At 45.9% G+C, this 18,019-nt stretch overlaps 1 protein-coding gene across 1 annotated transcript in view; it reads right to left on the reverse strand.

Moving 5' to 3' along the window:
* Positions 1-18,019, reverse strand: part of PPM1L (protein phosphatase, Mg2+/Mn2+ dependent 1L) — a 983,415-nt gene that overhangs the window by 644,788 nt on the left and 320,608 nt on the right. The gene's annotated exons all lie outside the window — the stretch shown is intronic.

Below are 18,019 nucleotides of genomic sequence, written 5' to 3' on the forward strand. Positions count from 1 at the left end.
GTCTCTATATGAGCCAATAAGGGGGTATAACTGGTGAAAGTAAGCTGCTGTATCATGATTTGGTGCGTATGTGTTAATAATGCTTATACTTTTCCCCTCCATAAGCCCCTGCACTATAATCATCCTCCCCCCTTCATCTGCAAAGGTCCGGAGCACTTTAAATGGTACAATCGGAGCAATTTATATTAGGACCCCTCTCGCATATGCAGAATATGACGAGCCCAATGTTACCCCCCTCCACTTTCGGCCTAGGACCGACAGTCTATCTGCTTTGAGATGCATCTCTTGAAAGAACGCTATAACAATTTTATGGCGCCGTAAATAAGTCATCACTCGGTCGTTTCATATAACTGTTTAGTCCCCTGACATTCCATGAGACAATTCTAAGTTCCCCATCCATGAATTGGTTTCTGCGTTCGTCTCCACAGATCGATGTCTTGATCAGACCTTTCTGGCACGCGTCTATAGACTAACACCCCACTAACTACACCAACTCCCAATCACACCTCCCTCCTCCGCCAACAATTGCCCAGCTCAATACTTTGTGCTCAGACATCTCTGCTTCTCACCCCTCCCGCAGTTGAACAGTTTTGCGGCTAGGTGAAGAACGCTTCCCTCCTGAGGTGCTCCTGGGTGGGAACTCCTCGCTGGCTCCCTCGCCTTCCAGCTATGTTGCCTGAATGTTAAGATTAAAGTTTTTCTTCCCATAGCATGCCCTCAGTTGGATCTGGTAGTGTTCTCGCTATGCTTTGTAGGTTTATCAACACATGTCTTCTGGCTATGCTCTCCGGCCAGCATATTATCAGTATCCATCCATTTGTGGGCTTCCTCAGGGGTATTAAAGAAGATGGTCTTTCCTTTGTTAATTATTTTAAGTCTGGCGGGGTAAAGCAGCATATATTGGAGGTTTCAGGCGCGTAGCCTTTTCTTAACTGATATAAAGTTAATTCTCTGTCTCTGCACCTGCATGGTGTAGTTCGGTATGCAGTAATCTGGGCTGCACCTCAGTGTAGTGTGCCCCCTTACGGAAGTGTTCCAAAATCTTCTCCCTGTTTTTGTAGTTTAAGATCCCTGCTATGATGGGCCTTGGCAGGGCGCACCGTGGTGGTTTCCTTGTCAGCGACATGTGTGCTCTCTCCACTGTGAAGCCTTGGGTGAGGTTGCCTGGACCATTTTCTTGCAATGGCATAGTCTCTGTGTAATTGGTAGCGTTAATCCCTTCTTCTCCCCCTGGAAGTCTGATAATTCTGATGTTATTACATCTGGCCCTCCCCTCCGCATCTTCCACTCTGCCTTCCAGGTACCTCATCTGTTGTAATATCAATACATCTCTTGGGGTGTCCTTAAGGCTGTTGGTGTTGACCGCATATTCCTTTTCTAGCACCCCTGTGCTCTACGTAAGTGCCCGGACATTTTGTCTCAGGAGGTTTACGTCAATGCCATTTTGGATTCTAACGCTACTTTCAAAGCTTCTATTGAGTCCAATATTTCCTGATCTCCTTTTCCTTGGATCTGCTCCCCTTGTGCGGTCGGGTTTGTTAATGGGGCTGTATCCGCTGTAGATGTAGTTTTAGCGAAATTGTCCAGTGTAGGCTGGTTGGATTAGTTCTTCTGTGACTTAGACACCATGGTTAGTTTCTTAGTGTCAGCCCTTCCACCTCCTTTTAGTTCTGTACTTGCCGCTATACGGTCATCATTCGCCTGCTATGTTTAGACGAGGAGTGCTTGTGCTGTGGCACCTCTAAGTTACCTACTTGTTATGCCTTCTGTGCCGTCTCCAGGGCTTTACTGTCGCTGGTTTGTCGCACTATGCAGTATGTAGGGTTGAGGGGCGGGTAGCTGCTCCCGCGTTTATGTTGACTGATGGGTGTCGCCTACAGCCAGACCTCCAGAGACCGCACTGTGCCCGCACACCCCTCCATTTACTTCTGACTGCTGAGGCACCTTAGTTGTTGTCTACCCCTTAGGGTCTGCGGACACCCACTGAGGGCCCACCTTCCGGCTCTTAAACCAGTGCCGCCCTCAATGCATGGGCTGCCCGTGTTATTAGGGTGATTTTGTTTATGTAGTCCTCTTGCGCAGCCACCTGCCCCTCTGGCCCACCTCTTATGCTCAGGCTTCAGCTCCTTCACCCCAACCATTGTGGTGTTCTGGAACTTCCCTTGGGCAGATCCTGGATCACGCTCTGAATGTATGCCTATTAGGATGTGGGCAGCCCTAGAAAATGGGATTCCAGGCCTCTCGTTACCAGCTTTGCTCCTGCTATACCAGTGCTTGAAAGTGGGGCCAGGGGGCTACTGTCCTCATCCGCTGTCTTCAGACAGCCAAAGTTTGCTACGGCCCCTGCGCATATGTCCTGCGTGCCTACTTTGTGTAGGGGGGTTTGTGTAACCATTCGTTAACAGTTATCCACTAGCTGTGGCTTGCTACGGCTTCCATTAGGCCCTTACCTATGCATACCGCAACATATTCATTATAGGTGTCTCTTGTGTACCAGCCCCCTGGATTGCCCCTCTGCACTTGCAATCTTACTCATATGGTCCACACTGCTGACTCGTTGTGCGTTAATCTGGTTCTCTCACTGCTTGTACTTGGCAGGGATGTGGATTGCTTCAGGCGCTGTGCGCCTATCTGCGTCACTCCCCTTTTGTCTTCCTTTGAGCTGATATGGGCCTGCGGGTCCTCTCGTCGGGCTACGGGTCTACCCGCGGACCGCACCGGGTCACTGCACCACTTGGCAGTCAATCCCTCACTGCCTTTCAGCATTCATGCGTTCACGTCTGCTGCTCCTCTGCTGTTGTAGCCCCGACTCCAGCCTCCGCCTCTAGTATGTAGCAGCCCCCTACCAGGGGGACTGAGGGAGGTCTCAGTCCCAGGCGAACCACACCCCCTAGAGCAGCGATTACGTCTTGGCAAACGCTCAATGTGCACCTATGTAGTGCCACTCTGCACTGCTGCTTCTCTATCGCCACCTTTTAGGATCCCTTGTCGCTCACCAGCGGCTGCTCCAGCCGGTCCTTTTTGGCCTTGGTCCTGGTCACTGGTCCTGCCCTGCAGCCGCACCCTGCATGGTGTACGAGAATCCGCACTGGCTGTTATTCTTCCACCCTCTCTGACTCGATCCATGCTGAGCCCAGGTTGTTTGATGGGCTGAGGGACGGTAGGGTGTTTTGGCTCGCCACTAGAGTCAGATCCTGTACTGTTCTCCCCCTGTAGTGCACAGGTTTCGGGTCTCCTTGTGTCTGCCATCTTTTTATTTCACCACCGCTGGCCGAGTCCCAGCCGTCAAGAGCCTGCATTCAGTAATCTTCCCATCACTGCATCTATGCTTGCCGCCAGTTGTTCCTTCCAACTTCTTGAAGCCTCCCATCAGTTTGTATGGGAATTTGCTTGCTGTAAAGTTTAATTCAGGCAGGTTCATGTCGGATCACTGGGAACCGAAGGAGAGACGCGTCCTTACAGCATGGCTGCCAGCCACGCCCCTTGCACGCCAGTGACATAACATTATCTCAATCATACATACATACACATTCTCACATCCCATCTTTTACACTGACTTCATGCATTCCAGACTAGCTTGCATCCATTCATAACACAAAGCACATCTAAACACAAGGTTGCATTAAAAAAGTATAATAAAACACACAATATGCAATAATAACTTACTAGGAAAATACTACAAATACCCCTTGTGAAAAGAACACAGAATATGCAAATTTAGAGAGTTGCAGCACTCTGGGAAATGAAAGAGGGTGAAAGGCAATCAAAAAACACAATGTTTATAAAAATAATATGTTCTTCTGCAAAATAGGGATTAAAAGGTAGGCTTACCAGTCTCAAGGGCCCAGGGTTGGACTAGGGGGCAGGTAGGGCTCAAAAGTACCTTCTCGCTGTTCTTGGCAGTTTGACGGCATCAAACCAGGCTTCTTGGTTCTGTGCGAGTGGTTCAAACAAGGTTCAAATGTGGTGGTTGCCTTGTCTGAGACTGGGAGCATGTGTGGAGCTGAAGCTTGCTGCAGGTAGAAGCAGCGTTCAAAGAAGTGCAGATCATGAGTGCCACCAGGGAAAGTCCAACAGTCGATGGTGAAGTTCCTGGTGACTGGGTGCATAGTTCAAGTCGGGCAGCTTGATGAGGCGTTCGAGGGTCACAGTTTGATGAGGCACCAGGGTAGGCTCTGTCGTTGATTTGGATCAGTGACAAAGAGATTTACTGTTCGAACACAGTGGTTCAAAAACAGCAGTTGCAGCAATGACCTTCCGGTTCAAGCAGCGGCAACAGTGCGCTCGGTTCCAGAGAGTCCTTTTGGTTCAACTGTGTTGAACAGGTTCAAAGCATGGCTCAAAGCAGTTTGATGGCGACAGGTTCAAAACATGGCTCAAAGCAGTTTGATGGCGAAACGGACAGGGATCCAGGTTGTTCTAGCTCTCACTTTGCTCCAAGTCCCAAACCAGGGCTCGGTGACACGATATGGCCTTGTTCTTGCTCTCCCAACCATGGGGAAGCGGACCATGGAGTCCTTCACCTCCAGTGAGGTCCTACATACTGGTATAGCTGGCAGAGAGGCAGGTCTTGCTCCAGCAGCAGGCCACCACCAATGTGCCCTGGTGATGGTTAGGGGGTAATCCTTCATCATACCCAAAGTGCTTTGTGCTAAAGGAAATTGAGGGGACAGGAAGGAAATAAAGGTAGAGAGAGAAACAAGTGGGAGGAACCATTTCTCACTTGCTAAGCTCCCTCTGTATACACTAAACCACCCCCTTCTCAGACCCATAGCATCAAAGGACCTTTGGTATGCAACACCCTGGTGTGAGGCTGGTACATTTGGGCTGGGTGTGCCCTTTCATTCTTGTTTCTCAGGACAACCCCTGCGGAGGACTTCCTGGGCTGGTGAGAGGTGTTGCCCAGCCTTACAAAAGATCAACGAAGCGGCATAGCCATTCAGTTTCTGGTCCTGCAGGGCTGGCAGGGACAGGCTGTCAGACCAGAATACACAAATCCCTTCCACTGCTGAGCTGGGCTCACAGTGCTCACACATAAGATATAAATCAGATGCGGCTTCTTATAGTTATGTGAATTACTATCCACCATATCCTAAACCTAGGTATGGATTTATGTTTAAAGATTTCTTACCACCAGAAAAGTAGCTCCTTATGACTAAATGTTTTGGAAACAGAGGTGAAGACTTTAAATGCAGCATCCCTGCTGAAGTGACTTGGCTTTCACAGCAGCTGTTAAAAAGGCACCTGTTGCTTCTGAACCTGCTGTGTGCCACTAGAGAGCAGGTACTGCAGTTGAGGAGATTGATGCAGCAGAGCACATGTCGCTATGCTTTTGGCACTGAGCTAATGAAACAGGGGTTCTGGTTAGCAGGCCACCACGCCTCATTGTATCAATTAATAAACATTTAAAAAGCCAGGGCTTCTACCTCGGCAATTCCTCACAAACCTAAGTTTTCTGGTATATTCATGTTTGTAAAAAGATAAATGCGATCAATGGGCTCATAAAAAGAGAGCAACATTATCAGACAGAAGGAGAGCTCTAGTTCCGGAAAAGCCAGAACTTACTTAAGCATCCCTCCCTCAATTTGAATTGGCCATGACCATGCATTTCAAAACTGACAAAGAAGAAACACTGCCTACTTTACACTTCTACCTACTTTTTGAGATTCAGAGGACTGATTTCTTCCTTCAGTGCAGTGTGGAAGGGGGATTTAGAGGGTGGAATTCAGGATATAGACCATGTCCTACACTGGGTTAATTTTACAAAAGGCAACCAGTAGGGAGCAGGCCCGGACAGAGATGTGTACTTGGTGGCAGAGACTTAGAAAAGGCCAACCAGCATTCCGTGCAGAGTAGTTGACAGGGCATCCCATGAAGACATTTGGTTATTTATGACTATTGCTCTATTTGAGAAGGAGTTGAAGCCCTAGTTCTGATAGGTGTAAGCATGCAGAAGTATGAGACTGACGCACAGGTGGCATGATGGGTTCTATAGACTTTCATTATTATAAAATGAAAAGGAAAACCTACCTGTCCCTATCTATTAAGAGGGGCTTCCCTGCCTCAGCTAAACACTGTGGGTTCTTCCAGGATATCAGTCTAAATTAAATAGCCCATCTTCTTGTGTCAACAGCTATTTCGGTCCCTTATATTCTTGATTAAACTAAAGCAAGTGTTGATCTTCTTGGTCCAGAAGAATAACTACCTTCTTCTGGACGGCCGATAAAAAGTTAATTCCAGGACTTTGCCTTGGCCTTGTTTGTACCAATGTTCCCTTTTGGCCAACATATTTATGTTATGAACATTATGTTCACAATCATCCTCTTGAGAGATTCTTTGAGGTAGAACAAAACACCACTAGGGGGAAATGCCTCCCTTTCCCTGGCCTTTCTCAGGCTTAATGTCATAGTTCGACAAACTAGGGGGAATGTCTCTGGAATATCTCTGCAGTCAGTGAAAATGCAGTATTTGACTGAGAATTCATAACAATATACAGGCTGCCAGGGAAGAGGAGGGTAGGGGTGGGGGCTGAAAGTCAAAGGAAAGAACACCCGTGAAGGTTGGGCGATGGAAAATTGGAGTCGGTGGTAACATGCATTGAAAGATGCAAGGTCAGGAGAGAGGGAATATTGGAAAATAGAGATCAGTGGAGGATGGCTGGGGTGGAGTGCGTGGACTGAATAGCGAAAGGCAATTTGAATAGGGCAGAAACAGGACATCTGGGTGTGTCCCCGAGATTAGAGCAAGGAGGGTGAGGGGAGAGTTGCAAGCGAGCAGACGGGAAAACAGGAGTTCTAGGTGGGTACCCCAGATGAGGGCAAGAAAGAAAGAGGTACAATGCAATTGACAAATCTATTTCGGAATTTTTAACCAATGGTGAATTTTTGAATCATCCGCACACTAAAAAAAAAGCGTAATAAGGAAAAAATAGAAATGAGCAAACACAATCATGTAGAACAATGCTTCATATCAAGTCCGAGCATGATCTAGGAGTCGGTAACATAATATACTAACTGAACACAGAGGAACAACTGTCCTATACAGAGATTTGAAATAGAGGTTGAAGATGAAGGGCGATAAGACAGAGCACTGTGGAACACTACAAGTGACGGGGAAAGAAGCAAAGGAGAAAACAAGGGGTTCCATGTTGGGTTAGCGTTTTCTTTTTTATTCCGTTATGGGTTCTGTGACGATTCACCACATGTTGACAATTCTCCCCGGGGGGGAGCCCTTTTCCATGAGGCCAGGGAGGTTTGGCCACTATCCGTTAGTCCCACTTGGGGTGGTATAATGCGGGAGGATCTCATGGGGTGGGCCCCACTGGGTGGACAACTATCTAGGGTACAGCTCTTATGAGAACATCACACCCCCACATAGACTAACTTCTCCCTATGCCAGTAATCTATTTGTAGAGAGTACACATATGTACTACTATAAGGCAGAGTACTTCAAGGCTCTGAAAAGTACGGAGACAAAGAAAAACATCAGGCACATTGGTGATCCAAGTACTGGGATGAGATGGGACACTAGAACAATGAAAAGCAATATCAAGAAGGAACTGCAGCCGTATAGACCTCCGCTGAGGTGTGGCTCCTCCCACGCCATAAGAACCAAAGGAGAACTGCTTATGGGGCAGACACAGCCAACCGAGATGAGAAAGCATGAAGCTAGAAGGAAAGCGGAGAAGGCAGGACAGAGCCGAGAGCAATCTGCTCCCGGAGTCAAGAGGACAACGGTACTCCTTCGCCCAATAGCATCCAGACGGTAACGGGAGACTGGCAGACGGTGACACGAATACAAGACACAGCATCATACTGTCAGTCCAAGTGCCAGCAAGAGATCCGCGAGGTGAAGGTACCGAGAAACAGAGATGCCAACACAGCATACAGAGTAGAAGGACCCCAGGTAGAACAAAACCATTCATCACGAGAACAGGCAAGGTAACGGGAGACGCGCAGGGACCGGTAGGGCCTGGAAGGTTCCGGAGGCAAACCCCTGTACTGACAGAACAAGCAGGATTATCCCCCTCATGTTAGTATTTGGCAAGCGAAGCAGACAATGGGACAAAAAGAGAAGGGGAGAGAATAAAGGGTCTGGGACTGAAACCAAGAGAGTGATTCAAGTCCTTTTCCTCGTGGCAGCACTTGCAGGGAAGTGAACCAAGTGGGCCAAACCAAAGGAGAAGCATTCCCCCTGGTTGTTTGGGATTGTTTTGTAATTACCAGGAGAAGGGAGTCATTCTCATGGCAGCTCGGACCAGGAAGAAGGTCCAACAAGCCTGGGGAAGGGAGTCATTCCTCTGGGTTCTTTTTGAGACTGAAACCACAGGAGAAGGGAGGCATTCTCCTAGCGTACAAAGAAAGTATTATTTAGAACTGTGTGACCTGTGGAAGGGAGTCATTCCCCCAAGCTATTTGAGACTGCGAATCATTCTTCTGACCCACCAAAGAAGCTTTGTGTGGAACTTTGACTAAAGCCCAGGAAAAGGGGGACATTCTCCTGGGACCAGAACAATATTGCTTTATTCTTTAGTTTCTCGTCTAAGGGACAGAAGTAAGGTTTTCTTAACACAGGACGGTGTACACTTGTATGTTAACATACATCCTGACAGTCACCTTCTTTGGTTGAGGCAGAGAAACCCGTTTTAGGAGTAGGGAAAGAATAAGTCTTTAGCCCCAAACATGCCACCTTTCTGTCAAGGGTCTTTCTTTCCGCACCCTTACAATTCCTATCCATTTTAAAATGCAAACATGTTGGTGACAGGAATGTTTGCAGATATATTTTGGACAATACGTCAAAAGGCACTGAATCCTTTAGTGTATGGTCTATGCTGATGACACCTAAACAGAATCCCTTGAGCTTTGCAGCAGCCGGAGGTGTACAGAGAAGGCTAAGCAGAGAGAGAAGGCACTTTTCAGACTGGGGATACAAAAAGATTCCCATTTTCTGATGATGGGTCACTTTTTTCTACAGTAAATTAAAGAGGAGGCAGTGAGCCATTGTTTATAAAGGGTACCGCCTCAAATTGTCAATGTGCGTCTCATTGTATAATGTTATACAAATATATGCCTTCACAGCTTGCATGGCACATAGCATCTGCTCTGAATGCTTGAGAAAGAAAGAAATTACTGGCAAATCCCGTAATGGCGGTCTTGTAAAAGTCAGGAGCCGCTGTTATTTGTGTAGTTAACTCTTAAAGATGGCCTTATTACACATGTTTAATGTGGTGCTGTACATGGAGCAATCATTTGAACCAAAACATTGAACATCCATTTTATTTTAATGGATTATAGTGCACAACGGTAATCTAAAGAAACACAGCCAACACTTTTCTTTGCATTAAAACGTCAAGCATCTCAATTCAAAATAAAAAAGGACACCCTAAGTTTTCAACTTTCCACCCAACTGTGATAGTTTGGTTTTTCCTGGTTTGGTTTTGTATATAATGGAGTCTAACAGTGTTGTAAATTCCAGCCCTTGACAGTACCATCTCATGATACAAATGTCAACTCACAGGGGGTTGGGGGGACGTCTTTCACACCAGCCGGCCCCCTGCAGACAGTGTTCGGATACCCAGGATAATAATAGCACCAAACATCAGGATCCAAGTGCCTAACACATACAATTGTATCTTCAAGCTTGGTTGGGGGCTTATTCATACAAGTAAGGAATGTATGCATTTAATCCAGTGAGGACCAGAGTAATGCACTCCCCTGACAGAGGTGCAAAACCAGCTCTTTATAATCAGCATATACAAATGGGTATACATGGCACACATTGATTTGTTTACTTTTTATTTATTGAATGATTTATTGTGCTTTTGGATCTGAACAAACCTTAAACAACATACAAACATACATATACATGCAGTTTGTATCAAACATAGTTTGTACACAAATTCAATGAATTATCCTTTAAAACCACATACCATAAAACATTCAAAAATCTGCTAATATCTAAAATTGAATATCCAATAATGTCTATAATGTATAGATTAAATTAGCAGCAGCAATAATAAGACTCGACGACCTTGTAAAGTTCTGTTCCAAAAGGACTCAGTAGAAATGAACATTCAATCAACAGATCTTTTAAGGTTTCCACCTCAAAGTACAGAGGCATACCCTACACGCCCATCACTCTTTGTGTAACCATCGTCTAGGACCCATCCAAGGTAGGAATCGGATACAAACGACAGTCGAAGGATAAGGAATACATTATCTGTTGTGTGTTGAGGGAAATGTCCTTTAGTAGAGAAACTGTCCCCACTTAAGCAAGTGCTTCATATATTCTGTCATCCTGCAGCCATAAGATTAGCCTGACAATCCGATTCCTATAGTTTCTGCTTCAAGAACACATTGTTATTCAATGTGACTTCCATAGACAAGCCTAAATCAGTGATGGCTTCACAGCACCACATGAATGTGATAATGACAGTCAAGTTTGTATTATAGTAGATCTGTCTCAAGTCTGCATATAGTGAACTGTGTGGAGAGTCAGAAGGATGACACAGACTCTCAGAGGACAGGATCTACAATATATTATGAAAGTAATAAGATCAGGCCTAACTTTCCCTATGACTATGGGTGATCCCTACCTATGTTACTAAGGTGCTCATTTGTCAGTCGTTAATGTCCAAAGAAATATGGCTGCTGTCCAAAACATCCCTAACTGACCCTACAACTAAGAAAACTAACTTAAGTTAGGAGAATGACTCCCTTCTCCTTAGGGTACATCTAGCACCGGTCTTTAATAGACAATCCGCAAATAGTCTCTCGTGACTTCTTTAGTTCCCCAAGGGGAATGTTGAGTTTTCTCCCTTTATTTGTAATCTTTTATGCCTGTCTCACCAGCATAGACTTCAGCGTGGCCTTTTGAGGGAATATAATCTCAATTGGTTTTCACTCTTAGGTTATAAATGTTCCAATTTCCTTGGATCCCTTGGTTTTGTCTCTGGTGTAGGTGTGTAGGCTCACGGCCCTGTCTTTCTTTCTCTTTAGTACTATATTGTTCTTGTTCAGGATAACAAGTTATTTTACCCCTTTCCTAGGGTATCTTCCTCCATTGGTTTTCTCTTTCTCATTGCCCAGCTTTTCACCAATGTTGCTTTACAACCTTTATATACATTTCACTTCGTTTCACAACTTCTACAGTAACAAGTTAGCTGTGTGGTATAATGTTACCCTTGTGTGTCCCTTTATGTCCCGTTCTCCCCATTACATTCTTTCTGTAAAATTTTCAGAAGACTTCTTCCTCAGGGACTCACTTTCTGCTCATAGAGCACTGGTATAGTTCCCTCTCTGGCGCCCATCTCTTCGGTCTCCTTCATCTTCTCACGGCATCCACCTCAGATTTGTCTCCATGCTCTCGCCACTACCTTCGATTAGGCTTATGCTCTTTTACATGATCGCTTCTCAAAGGATAACTGTATTCCTTAGGGGTTTCTTTGTCCCAGTCTTGACACTGCATGTTTTCTGATATTTTGAAACATCCCATCTAGACCATTGTACCTCCATCTTAAGGGAGCTCCTCTTGGGAACGTGAGTCCTTGTCCCCAAGGGGGGGGGGGGGTTGAGGGGGAGAGGGTTGGCAAATCTCTCCCGGTGAGGTGCCACTTGCCTTTACCACTAGGTAAGGTATTGGAGAGCAAGCTCACGTTCCTAGCCTCACAAGGGAGTGGGGGGCTCCCCTTGGGGAAAAGGGACGAATTCCCTTGATTCATCACAACTGTCATTGGATTGCTTAATATTTAGGTACAAGGCCGGTTTTCTCCATTGCACTATAGTGTGAAGGATATTAAATCAAAGTCCAGATGTATGGGTGTCATCAGCTAAGAAGACAGTGCTTTGAAAAGAACATAGTGTATATATCCCTCGAGATCCACTAGCCAGTTCCAATGAAACCCATATATAATCTTCAAACCATACAGTAAGCAGGGCACAGTTTTGTTTTAAAGGAGTGAATTAATTGAACAAATAAAAAGTGATCATGTAACGGATTATTTAAATCGTTGGCAACATATGTATAACCTTCAACCTGAGCCGCAAAAGCAGAGATAGTTTCAAGCTTTCGGTATGGAGGGGAAAGTCCTAATAAGTTAGATTCTCTCAATCATTCACCCAACACATAACAAAACGATGGCTTTTGCACATTAACAGCAAACTTTTCGTGTTGTCAATCTTAAGGTGATTTTCCAAAGCATATTTTCCCAAGGCTCATCTGCTTAAATGCAGGCCACGAGGCATAAAATCGAAGACAGTCAATAGCATAAGCAAGCCGCAACATTCTAAGTTGGCCCAATTTGGATGGGAACTCCCAACTGCCTCCATGGTTTTTTATTTATTTGTTTATTTAGATATTTATCAAGCTCACTAAGTCCAGGGTGCATCAAGGCGCTGCCCAGGGGCTTATGTGTTGCATATGTTTCTAACATATGCAACACATAAAGGTTAAACAGGCAGGCGGGCAAGCTGCAGCCCTGTCTCAAAACCCCTATGCGTCGGGGTGTCCTTCACAAGCATCCAAACAGCATTTAATTTAATCTTCATGGCCTAGTTTGTCTGGAGCATAATGATGAACTTTAATAATCCTCTGGGATGCGACAACTTTCTACTTTCTGCCATAATATATTCCACTCCACCAAGTCAACTGCTGCAGAGAAGTCTAGACATGCCGCATAGATTGGCAAGCCCCCCTGTGTATGTGCTTGGTTCTGTAGAAAACAAAGCAATCCAACCATTTAACGTAGTTCCCATACCTTTAGAAAAACCCATCTGAAATGTAAGTGGCGTAAGCTCCCAGGGATTCATAGGTCCCAATATAAAGTGATTAAACAAAATTACTACAGAACTATGAAAGCTGGTTTAATCAACATCAGTTGTTCATGGAAAGTCAAAATATAGTAAACTTCTTTGCTTATTAGGACTTGGTTTTGGAAACTGGTGACAAATTCAGAACATCCTCAAAATTGGGTTAATTGAACCCTATATGTGAAAGGGAGAAGAGGAAAGGCTTTAGTAGGGTTGTGCCTAATTGAGTCCGTAGGGGTTGAGAGAAAATAGTTCAAGTTGGCCAACGGGGAAGGTAACTTTACAAGGGATATATTGAATTCGTAATTAGGAGATGAAAACCTTTACTCCTCCCTACCAAGATGATTCATCAAATGTGCCACTAAAAGGTATACCTGACACTTGGGCAGGGGGCAGGGGGACAAATTGAGGAAATTCCCAAGGCGAAGCCCTCTCCAGTGAGGCTAGGGAGGTGAACCCACTCCTCAACTCCCTTCCTAGGGGTTGAGGCAAGAGGGACCTCACCGGGTGAGACTGCCCCCTTGGGGAGAAGAAGGACTGCCGTTCCCATGAGGAACTCCCTGATGCAGTCAAACTGATGGAACTATATGAATTTGTCTAACATAACAGAACATTATCAATACCACAATAATGAACTGAACATATGCTACCCACAACATGAAATTAAGACTACCCCTTTAAATCAGTCCCTCCAATGGACTCTGCTGAGGATTCTGAAAAGGGATGTTATGACAACAGAGAGCGAGAGACGGTGAGACGCCGAGAGATGACAGAACCAGAGACAATCAGGGGAAGACCCCTGTGTGAAGCAGAGCGGAAGATGTCAGAGATCTCCCAGCCCAGAACACAGAGCCCATGTAAGTCAGCCAATCTCTGATGCAGAGCCAAAGACTCTGGGAGACAGGCATATGAGAACGGAAGAAAAATAAAGCGACTGGAGAGAGAGAGAGAGTTTGGTGGTGGTGTGACCACACAGCAGTGGTAGTGGGCAGTCCGCCTGCAGACCACCAATACTACTGATGGGAGGAAAGTACTCCCAACCCAGAGCAAGATTGATTAAAAAGACGAGATTGAAACATATGTGAACCTGACGGCGAAACAAATGAGCCGCAGAGCCAATAAGAAGCAGAAAGAGTACAAGACCTTACCGGTACCAGTGGTGTTACCACTTGGAAACATAAGGTAATAGGGGGAAAGGGATTACCAGACAGTTAAAAGGGACTCATTATAACTGGAACAAAACTCACCTCAGTGATAATGAGAAAAGTATTGGAAATGAGTCGAGGAATGAGAACCATGTCCATGAAAGGCAGAGCTACATGAAGTACACGAAGTGTGAGAGGAGTAGAGTTGAAATCTTGTTACATTGTGTGACAAATCCCTGGATGTTGTCACTTTTCACCTATGGGGAGCCCCTTCCATTGAGGCCAGGAAGGTGAGGCCGCTATCATATAGTCCCCAGCTGGGGGTGGTACTCAACGGGTGGATCTCATGGGGAGGGAAGCACCCTATGGGATTAGTGATGACAGGGGGAGAAAGCGGCATCCCCAAAGACCACCCAACCCAGACACATCTTCCTACTCCCCTCCCACCAGCACCTTCCCTCTACTGGAAGTACTGAGACGAGGAAGAGTGTGGACTCCTCAAGGGACTTATATTCCTTATGTTCTGAGACGAGGAAGAGACCAATTGACTCACTGTGAGTCCTCAACATCAGTACTGGGATGAGGAAGAAGTGCAGAAGCATAAAGAGCACCTCTACTGAATGGTCTACCCGTTATAGGATTCCTATTGGCCGAGCTACAATTAAAATAGAAGAGAGAATTCCAAATTGGAGAGGCCTTCTGTGGAGGAACTGGAGATTCGAACCCTATACGAAGGAAGGAACAGCAGAGGATGAGAAAGATACCCGCCTGCAGTTAGATTGCCAGAAGATCCATAGAGGAAAGGCTGGAGTGGGAGATGGGAGGCAGAGCACCGAGCCAAATGAGAAGGCTACAGCGAAGGAACCGCCTGGGCTGCCCGCCTAGCAACAGGGAGCCGCTGGAGTTCCTGGAATGCTCAGAGGAATCCAGGAGGCATCTGGGAACTGCTGCAGAACTACTACATTACCTTGAACAATCGGGGGAGGCCAAAGTGAGCAACTGAAGAGCCTCTGCAGTCCCTGGAAGGATCAGGAGCCCGTACGCAGCCATCAGACACCAGTAAGCACCCAGAAGAGGGTGGGCAGACCGATGCAGCTGTGGGGGCCCAAAAGAGAGAAACCTTTGCCAAAAGGGTCTGGGACACAAAGGGGCAAATGCAAAAGGGGTCTGGGACGAAAGATGAAGAAACTAATACAGTTTTTCTGGGACCGACAAGAGGAAATGCCTGGCAGGAGAGTAAACCGGGTTGAACTCCTGAGGAACAAGAGGAACTAAGAAGGGTTTGGGCCCCACAGCCAATGACGAATTGCCTCTGCGATCATCATCATAATTACAGTACCTGGCAGAGTAGCGAACCAGGTAGACTCTGAACACAGTAAACACTGGAGATCCTGAAGAGCACGTTGAGAAAGGTCAGGGGAAGGGAGACATACCCCTTGGTCTTATGAACATTGTGATTACCAGCCCAAAGAAAAGAGCACTTCTCTTTGTATCCTGAAGAGCTTTTAGAAAGACCAGGGGGAGGGAGACATACCCCTTGGTCTTGATGAACATTGTGCAAAGAACCAAGAGGAGGGAATTGTCCTCTTGGCTTTGTGAAACATCTGTTAAAGGCCAGGAGAAGAAAGACATTTGTCCTGGCATTGTTAGAACCATTGAGAAACCAAAGAAAGGTCAGGGGGAGGGAGTCATCCCCCCAACGCTGTGAAGATTTGAAATGTTTGTTTTGTGTATTTTGCTGAAATACACTCAAATAACCTTTTTGGGACTTTTGATTTACATTCCTGGAGAAGAACAATGTTGTTTGCTTCACACAGAACTGATCTTTGGATTGTTGTCTAGAAGAAGGAAGCCATTCCTCTGGACCAATAAGACCACCCCTGTTTCTTAGTTGAATTTATAGTCTAAGGGATGGAATTAGGCTTTTGACAACGAACGGTTGCTTTGGACTGGTATGACAATTTCCTTAGTATTAGTTAAGGCAGGGAAACCCCTCTTAGAACTAGGGTCAAATAGGGGTTTTCTCTTTTATTTGCTCACTAATAAATGTCTATAGCCAAAAGCATCCCACTGGTGTGTCCGTCTCCTACTTGTACACCCTTACACTTGGGAGAAGGGAAAGGTCAACCCAGGTGGTCCCAAAGTTGAGAAAGAGAATATAATAAATAAAGACATTTGGTTAACACACACCCAGGAGACCAGGAGGTCAAAGCTCATACAGGTACCAGCAGTCTAGGAAGAGAAGCTAGAACCTGACCAGAAAGAGAAAAGGAATGTATACAAAAGTAAGATTGTGGGCATAAAAGGGAAGAAGAAAACGATGAGATCGCTACAAGAATAACAGAACTTAATTCAGAAGATAAGAGACTATTTATGTATGGTTTATTGAGTGGATCGAAAGAACATAGAAAACCCTGTGACAAAACACAATCAGAAGAAGGGTGTTATTTGCCTGTCCTTAGTTAGTTACATTAGTGGTAGGATCAGATAGGATTTGGATAGTGGGTGGACATGTTTTTGGACATTCACCCTTACTGACGAGCACCTTAGTAAAATAGGTAAGGAACACCCCATAGCTATGGGGAGAGTTGGGCCTTATTTACTTTAGAATAAAAAAATCAAGCTGAAAATGTCTTCACACCCTCCAAATCCTTCTTCTGATCCTCCACAGCAGACATTCTATATTATAATTCAATTTCTGAAAACATGCAGAAGACTATTATTAGCTCTGTTTATACGAGAGACAATCCTAGCAACTTTAGGCAGATAGCCTCATCAGAAGGCAGAAATAAAGTGTTTGCTCTCAATGTCAACAAAGTGATCTCATACACTAGAACCTTAGATCAATTAATAGGTAAAGGATCCTGATCTCAAAAGACTGCATCAACACCTAGAAGTAGGCATTGAGAAAATGACTGCAATGCTTCTTCTCCTTTCTTCAGAGTCTGTGGGCTGTGAACACTGCACCTCTTAATACATCTTTACATGTACTGTCTGGCCTCTGTGACAAATCGAGAGTATTCGTCCCTTCTCCTGAAGGGGGAGCCTCCCTCTTTGAGGCTAGGAAGGCAGGCCTGCTCTGCAAGAACCTCCCTAGGGGTCTGGACCAGTAAGACTTCACTGGGAGAGACTCCCCCTTAGGGGACAAGGAATCCCGTTCCCTAGAGGAACTCCCTAGACCATCCACCATAGTAGCGTACATAGGACTATCAGATATGAAGAACATTATAAGATCCAGCGACTTGGCGGAAGACAAAACTAAAATACCCCATTATGCAAAAGGATGAGGATCAGTCTCTTTAAGGCGAGATGTACATTTAACTGAGACGAGTAGGCTGGAAAAGGAGAGCATGCTGAGAAGAGGCGAAGAGAGAGAAAAAAGCGTAAGCAGGGGGAAGCCCCCCCGACGACGTGTAGCTTGGAAGAGGCAGAACCAAGGAGAGCCATAGAGGAGTCCTGAGCATCAGAGGGAAGCGCTCTAGTCCTGCCGTTTCCGAGCAGAGAGAACCCATGGAAATGGGAATCCTTATCCCACTGGTGGCATGGCCACAACGACTTCTGGTGGGCCATGCACTCGTCAAACAGCACCAAAACCACACAGTGGGGGAGTCTATGAGACGCCCTGCGACCCGCATCCAGACCAGGTCGCAACATGCAAGAGGATCGAGTGAGGGACATTGACAAGGAGAAGCACGAGATCTGGAGCAGAGGAAGAGAACCAGAGCGAGCGCAGAGCCAACTGCATTGCCCTACAGATATAGAGGTAACAGGGAGAACAGTAGTACATCCAAGTGAAATTGACGAGATACTATTCAAGTGGATCAAGTGAATAATGAAGAAGCCTGAAAGAGAAAGTATTAAGAACTGGGCACAAACACCCTGAGAAGAGGAGACTGTCAGGTTGCAATCGCCGGCACGTTCCCCTCGCTCACCTGGTGCTATTAAACGAACAATTTCACATATGGGCAGGCGATTGCACAATATACTATTTCGAAGGCATTGGGGTTTGCCATGGCGATGCTGGCACTTGACACGGCTGCAGTCACGTTCCAGCCTGCTTTCCGCTCA

Source organism: Ambystoma mexicanum, chromosome 10 (assembly GCF_040938575.1).
Source record: "Ambystoma mexicanum isolate Mex_15411 chromosome 10, UKY_AmexF1_1, whole genome shotgun sequence".
In the NCBI taxonomy this organism is placed as follows: Eukaryota; Metazoa; Chordata; class Amphibia; order Caudata; family Ambystomatidae; genus Ambystoma; species Ambystoma mexicanum.